The following is a 7,914-nucleotide window of genomic DNA, read 5'->3' as shown; positions in this document are numbered from 1 at the left end:
CTGTGAACTTACATGCTGTTTGGAAAGAAGAGCCAGTACGTAAATTAACAGTAAGAAAATGTACTTTAGTGCGTATTGTGGGGACAAGGCTATGAAACAAAATAAAGATGTGTACAATGTATAGCTACTCACGGAATAAAGGGAAATAAGATGAACACACACCCATCTGTTTACTGACTTAGCTCTAGCTGCTGTGTGAAAAGGCATAGATTGTGTCACTTACACAAGAGCCACTAATTTTTTTCCTGTTTTGGAAGCTGAAGTCTTAGAAAGGTTACTAACATAGTTGGGTAATAGTGAGGGGGTCTCCTCCTGAGTTCTAGGTGACCTTTTTGAGAGATGGGTGGGGGAGCTGTAGTGTCTTCGTAGGAGGGCACACTGACCCTGTCAGAGCAGGGCTCTGTTCTCATGATCACATCTCATCGAACCGTAATTACCTCAGCAAAAGTCCCTTCTCTAAATACTATGAGATTGGAGATTAAGATTTCAGCGAATGAGTTTTGAGTAAACACAAAAGCTTAGCATGTCCTGACACACAGACACAGAAGCACACAAACACACACACACACACACACACACACACACATCAAGGATGGCTCTCACAGGACGTGGTATTTAATCAGAGGGTTAAAGTAAGTGAGGCAGAGAGCCCTGTGTCTCTCCTGAGAAAGCCTTTCCGGTAGAGGAAAACAGCTCCAAGGCTGTTAAGTGGGCGAAAACTTGGCCCATTCAAGGGACAGTGCAGAGTCCCATGTGGCTGAGTGGAACTGAGAGAGCAGGCAGGGGGAGAAAAATAGGGGATGAGGTAGACTGGAAATTAACCAGGGATGGCGAAACTGTTAGAGCTTTCAATGATAATAAACAGCCTGCTACGGCACGAGTGCCATCGGTTCACCACCACTGGAAGCTAGATCGTGTGAGGCCTGCGTCTCACTCTGAGAATGAAAACCATAAAAAACACTGGAGCAGGGAAGGAATGCAGCTCAAAAAGTAGCCTTTATACAAAAGGGTGAAGTAATGTGATGATTAGGAACATGACAGTATGGTATTTCTGAAGCATTTTAAATAGAGAACTGTAGGAGATGGGTGCAAAGAGAAATGATCTCAGAGTCACCATTTATACACAGCAGTGTCTTTGCTCCTAGATAAACTAAGTGCTGACATTTCATCTCTATTTGTTTCAAAAAATGCACCTGGCAATACAGCTCTCTCTCCAGGACTCCTTATTTAAATGTAGTTTGTCAGAAGGTCAATATTTGATTAAAGTAAGTGAATAATTAGCATGTAAATCACTATATAGGAAATTAACATGTAAATCACTATATATAAATTAACGCTATATAGGAACTCACATGTAGAGATGTATTTAATTTCATAATTTATTGCCTACATATTGTTATAAAGAAAAACAGAAAGTATTACCTCTAAACCCTGTTGATTCTGAACACAATTTAGAGTGAACCACGGCTTCCATGCCTCCCTCCCTTTCCCTTTTAGTGTTCACAGTGTGGGGCTGCCCTGGTGGTATCCACTTCCAGAACAGGTCTTGTGGATGAAGAGTCAGAGTGAGAAAACGAAACCTCTGTGAGAAGATGCGATTCTCTCACCTGAGCCAAGGAGTCAGGGGCACCAGATGACACAGCTTCTGGGAAACCTAAATGACAGCCACCGTTTCTCTCCCTTTCCGTCCAGCTTCCACCAGCATCGCTAGTGATGCAAGTTTTCTGTGTCACACAAATGAAGCAGACTTAAAGAAGTTGTGTGTTCACTGGGGGAGGGGGGAGTCAGTTTCTTGAATTATGTACTATGTAAAAGATACATAAATCAGCAGCCATGTTTGTTTGATTTCCGGATGATATTCCATCAGCTTTTACTAAGTTCCAACCGTGCTCGATATATGTTTTTAATTTACTGAATAGAATTTTATTGAATACAATACCCAAGGAAGAATGATAAATTTCAGGAGCATTCCTCCACTCAAACACTATTGATTGTGTTAACTGAAATATTCGGCTGGCCAAGTCGTTGTAAGTCTGCAAATAGTCATTTAAAAAATTTATTTTTTATAGAGAAAGAATTCCGGCAGGGTTTCGTTCATGTAACAAACAGGCCAAGAAGCGTCCCAAATGTTACAGTCTTTGACCTCTCAGCAGGTCACCTTTGCTCTTTCTTCCCTCAAGTTAGAAGTTGTTTTTGGAGTCTCAGTTATTTTTGGTACAATACACCTTGTTTGTACAGCCCTGTAATTTTGGCTGATGGTTCTGTATGGTATGGTACTGTCATTTATACCACAGCACTGCATGGAAGAATTATGCAAATAACAGAAAGGTCATCAGGGTGGAGTTTCCTCTGACCATTTCTTTTATCTGAATAGCGTAACATACACACTACGTACAAGTCCTCATTTGGAGACCAATTCATTTAACGACTCAGTCACAGGGACTGAATTCGGTGGTTAAATGAGGAATGTGTGTAGTAATATTTTTTTTCCTAGAAACTCCCCTTAGTTGATATTCCCCCCAATTCCCAAATTGCTGAGATTTCAGTGACAACAAGCTCATTAGTAGGTGAGATCCAGGTGTCTCTTTTCACATCCAATCTCCTTGGCTATGATTCCCAACTGACTCTGTTTCAGTTGGGCAGCCTACAGGAACTACAGAACATAGCATTCTCACCCCTCATTGCTCTAGATTTCTCTTTGGAACACCATATTTCTCCTGGTAAAATACATACTACCATTTCTGTCTTTACATCATTGTCTTTTCAGGAACTTTAAACATTCCTACCCCATTGAATTTAGAAAAGACCATTGGTTTACTGGATCAGTAGAATATGGGTGAAAGTGCTATTTTCTGTCTGGCTTAACCATCCTTCTCCTTTTAAACATTCTTATTTATCATTTTTACCTTTTCTTTAAAAAAATCTTTGACTGGGTTAAACTGATAAAAATATCCATTTTTTAAGAAATTTTAATTCGTATTTTAGACCTATGATACATATTTAAATTTTGATTTTGATTTAATGTTAAATATATGTGAGGAATGCGAAAATACTTCTTTTTCGGATAGATGTTTCTTGCTCCAGCCTATTGATTGAATATCATTCAGGCTTTAAGTTTTGCTTGGCATCACCAAGAAAATCCTCAAATATTTTGGAGAAATAATAGTTTCTTCTGGCTGTATAAATTAATAATAACATCTCAGCATTACTGGTTTGCTTTTGAATCCTGCTGATGGGAGTCTGGAGAAGAAAAAGAATTTTAGAAATTATGCCAATGTAAATATAATGCCTAGGTAAGTACAGGAAGATGGGGGAAGAGATTTATACAGTGGAGGCAGGTAGTAATCTACAATGATGAGAAGTTGGTAAATAGTACCAAAACTGAATAAAAATATAATACGAGCATACAGCCTAGAAACATGAGAATGACAGAATTAAGACTTTAAGGATTCTCATATTTTGTGGTAAAATGAGAGACAGCATTTTCCCCTTTTGCAATGAAAACCTTGTACTACATTGATTTTTCTATAGGTTTCAGTGTGTATCAGTGAAATATTTTGAAGCTTTATTTTAAAAATAAGAAAAAGCATTAGAGGGATGTATACTAATCTTTTAGGATAGTATCCTTTAGAGAAAAGGGTTAGAGTGAGTTCACATTTGATTTACACACCCTGATAGAAATAGTACCTCTCCAATTCATATGATGAATCCCTAAACCTCAGAGTGACTGTAGACAGAATTTGGAGATAGAAACCATGAGCAAATAATAAGTGTTAAAGGAATTTGTGAGCATGGCCCCTGACTTGATATGGCAGATGCCCTGATAAGAGGAAAGGACATTAGAGGTGTCTTTCTCCATGATGTGAGCACACAAGAAGTTGACTACAAAGAGTTTACATCATTTTACAATGAAAATGTAAAACTGTAGGGAATATAATTATATTATAAAAGTAGAATCTCCATATTCCAGAAAACTTATAAAACTAAAAAAGGGACGTACTCCTATATTTCTTTTTAGTTCTTGTGTATTTATATATGTGTTCAATTTATTTTGGTCTAATTAAATATCTCACATTTTTAGAATAAGATAGATTTTGATACTGGTACTAATGTTTATAACTATAAACCAAATAACTATAAAAGTTATTTGAGTTTATGTATTTATCATAGTTCTATTTAACTAAAAATGCTTGTAGCTGAACGTTTCTGTTGTTTATACTTTTGACTGTTATGAAAACACTGTGTTAGATATAGCCAAGGCATATGGCTTTTGAAAACTGGATTTATATCCTGAGGATGGATTCCCAGAATTATAATTCCTACATCAAAAGGTACAAACACTTTTTAGATTCTTGATATATACTTGCCAAATTGTAAAAGTGACAGCATCGATCAATTCAAAGTTCTATCTGCAGTGCATGGGGCAACTGGTAGCACTTTTCTTTGTCAGATGTAGCCATGAGGATGTATTTTGAGCCACTGAATGTAAGGTTTGTGTATGTATAGAGTGTTATCTCTGTGGTCAATGAATGAATGGGGCAAAGTATTTATGCATCTAAACTAATGCGAAATATTGTGAAGGTGATTAAAAAAGGTAGTATAATCATTACATTTCTTCCTGGCAGCCCTATCTCTGATTCACCTAGCAGTGTTTGCCCTAATCGATGTCGCTTTCTACCTGGGTGTAGGATATGCTGCGTTTGTATTAAGGTCCATGCAGGGGAACACTATCCTAGATATCTTAAAAAGAATCAGATATGATGCCAAGAAACATATTTGCAGAAAAACCAGGAGGCTTGGGGAAGTAGAGGTTAAAGAAAAGCCAATCGAGCATTTAGGAAATGAAGAATTATGGGAAATCAGAGGAGGCTGCCTCCAATTATCTCAGCTGCCTGCCCAGGTAGGTAATTCCCAGAGCCCCTGGAAGCTCCTGAAATTCTTATGAATGCAACCTATCCATCATGTCCCAACTTTGACATTTATTTTGACTTCCACATACCCCAGAATTGTCCCCCTTTGAAAGAATTTTTACCAGTATCCTGAGCAAGTGTTTCTCCAAAACATAAGTAGGGATTTTAGTCTTTGAAACGTGTAGAAAGATGGAGAGAAAAGTTTGGTGTGGTATGGTAACAGATTTTTATAGGTACTTCTCACCCTCTCTTCTTTCCTTTTTTTAGAATTGACCCCTAATTATAATCAAGTATCTGTGTCATCCCTTGGTCCAGAAGGAGGCAGAATTTGGTAGTCAAGGCATGTTCTCAATGACGGTGTGTGGGGTAGTGACATGTAACTTACAGCTTGGCAGTTTCTTTGTAAGGGATAGTTTTCATGTCTCTGCCTTCCATTTATTGTGCACAAGGAAGCAACCACTTTGAAACTAAGAAGAGCCCAGGATGAGGCAGATAATAAGAGAAGAATGACGAGACAGGAAAATACTTGCTTATTTTTAAATGACATAATTCTCCAGGTCTTCATGTTATGCCTGGATGCTACTCTACTTCTGAATATCTCATGTGTGATAACCATTTTCATTATTGTTTAATTTCTGTCCCGCTTTCTGATCTTGTTGAAAGCATTATAATTATTTTACCCACAACTTTGGAATCTGTAGAACTATACACTGGGTATCAAAAGGGACAGCTAGAAATTTTCTGGACTTCCTCTGAATAATTACTGCAATGGAGGAAATCCCAGGCAACTCAGCTAATGAAGACTTACAGGTATTCTGGAGTCCCTCTGCTCTCCTTGGGTTCCGTCTCACAGGCAGTTACCAGTTCTGAGTGGACACAGTGTCACACATATTCATACCTTTCCTTTGAAGGCATCTCTGTGATAAATCTCCCTGTGTCCCTGCTGAGGGGGCTGAGCTGAAAGACAGGAGCCAGACTTCAAGGACAGAGTCTGATTATAGGGGTAGCATGTAGTGGAAGAGGCCCCATTGGTTTGTGGGGTACAGGTACAGTTGGCATGTGCCACCTGCATTGTGATGTTGGCAGCGTGGTTTTTATGGTACACCATGACAGGGACCCCTTGATCTTACAGGTCAGGCTCCTGTGGGTCTTCTCACCTAGGCCTTGGACTTGGGCTTCTGTGTTTGCCTTTGCAGGATCCTATTTTATCAAGAATCCTGCTCAATTTACAGAGAAACCTTAACTCCCATCCCTTGATATTTGCTCACCCTGATCCTCTTTTAGAAAATGTCATCCTACCCTTGATGATTCCTCTTAGTTATTTCCTATTCTCAGGACTGGCTCCACTACCACCATTCTACCTGCTCTTTGACTGTTCACTTCTATTTGTTCTTATAGTCACAATTGAGCCCAGTCTCTTCCTTGCTATTCTTGACACCTATCACAGTAATCTTGGATGAAGTCTTCCTTACCAATGTAAAGTGGCAGGTTAAGTTCTGTAGATGTGGTTCAGGGAGTTGGAAAGAACGAGACCTGGGCCTGCTGTGATAATCCATTTGGTTTCCCCAGAACTTTTAGGATTTTATTCCTGAAAACCCTTCCTGACTTAGAGACTGAAGAACCTCGGATTAGGTGGCTTTCTCAAAGTCATTCTGTCGATCTCAGAACTGAGCCTCTGCTTCCAACCCTCAGGCTAGTAATGCCCTGACTGCAGTTCTTACATCACACAAAAGCTCAGAGGGCTGGGTGGTTATCCCTATGCGAATACACATGAACCTGGCAGGTTACGCAGCAGAGCTAAACTCTTCTACCTGTGTGTTGAATTGCTCCAGACACTGCCTCTCCAGGCTGTTCTTCCCAGGGTCGTGGGTCACATCTGGTTTCTACATGACATTATCTCACTCCACATGTGGGCACAAAGCAACTGTAGTCAATCTTATGTCTGTTCAAAAAAAAAAAATCCATTTTCCTCTCTCCAGGCTTCAGCAGCTGTCATTCTGTGAAAATGGTAGTAAACCCCCTCTGGACAATGTGATTTTTAAACCCTCTCTGATTCCCTAAGAGTAACTGTACTTTTGAAAAGTCTGATGGGCAGCTGGTTATTCGAGGTCACAGTTTCCAATTTGCTTTGACAAACGTCACAGAGAGGATGGTGTGTGCTTTAGTGCATTTTGCATTAGTAAAGTTTCCTTCATCAGGATTTACTTCAGGAATGGAAAAAATGAATCTCTGTCTTCGCTTTTCCCACTTGAACTTCAGAAGGGGAATTTCCATTTATTATGGCACTGAGGCATTCTTGCTACGACTCTGGCACTTGCCTCACTCACACGTGTGAACTACATTGCATCACCTCTTGGTTCTCTGTTTGCTGTTCTGCAGTGCAAGAGAGTGGTGCAAGGTTTCATTCTGTCTACCTGTTGCTATCCCTGGTATGGTACCATAAAGAAAGACATATTTAATCTGAACTCCAGAAGGGAATTATGAGGGCTGAAATGAGCCATACACAACTAATTTCTAAATTCTACAGCTTGTAAAATATGTAAAATGTAAATGTTTTCCACCCTTGTCACCTAAGGGTTTCAGGGATGGCCTGTGAATATGATTTGTTTTAGAGTATCTACAAAATGTATCTGGCTTTGGGTTTCAGTATCTGACTAGTGCCTTGCATCGCGGAGATTTATTTATGTCAAACTAGAGGTCTTTGGGAGGTTGGAGTGCCGGGCTCCAGGACTCAGGCTGTCTACACACAATAGTTTGTCATTCTTCTCTTGGTTGCAGAATGGCAAGTATTACCATCTGCTGGCAGAGTCTCAAAGAGGAAAGGGGAGAGAATGACAAGAGGTACTTTTCCCCTTTTGTATCAGAGGAAACTTGCCTTACCATCAATGCAGTAGACTCTATGCAACCAGGTAGACAGTGTTTGTGCTCCCTCATTCTAGAATTCCTGTGTTGAAATCCTAGGGCCCTCTGTGATGTTATCAAGGGGTAGTGCTATAGAGATGTG

The 7,914-nt window shown here is 39.6% G+C and overlaps 1 long non-coding RNA gene across 1 annotated transcript; it reads right to left on the bottom strand.

The window, feature by feature from the left end:
* Positions 1-3,169: 3,169 nt before the first annotated feature.
* Positions 3,170-7,844, bottom strand: LOC104851003. The gene is made up of 3 exons (XR_777116.1): positions 7,791-7,844; positions 6,722-6,852; positions 3,170-3,240 (listed from the first exon to the last, which is right to left on the bottom strand). It is a non-coding gene; the product is annotated as an uncharacterized LOC104851003 (long non-coding RNA).
* Between the last annotated feature and the right edge of the window lie 70 nt (positions 7,845-7,914).

This window comes from Fukomys damarensis, unplaced genomic scaffold, assembly GCF_012274545.1.
Source record: "Fukomys damarensis isolate Sample0158 unplaced genomic scaffold, DMR_v1.0_HiC HiC_scaffold_16, whole genome shotgun sequence".
Taxonomy (NCBI): Eukaryota; Metazoa; Chordata; class Mammalia; order Rodentia; family Bathyergidae; genus Fukomys; species Fukomys damarensis.
The sequence above is the reverse complement of the archived record's forward strand: the minus strand, read 5'-3'. Positions and strand labels throughout refer to the sequence as shown.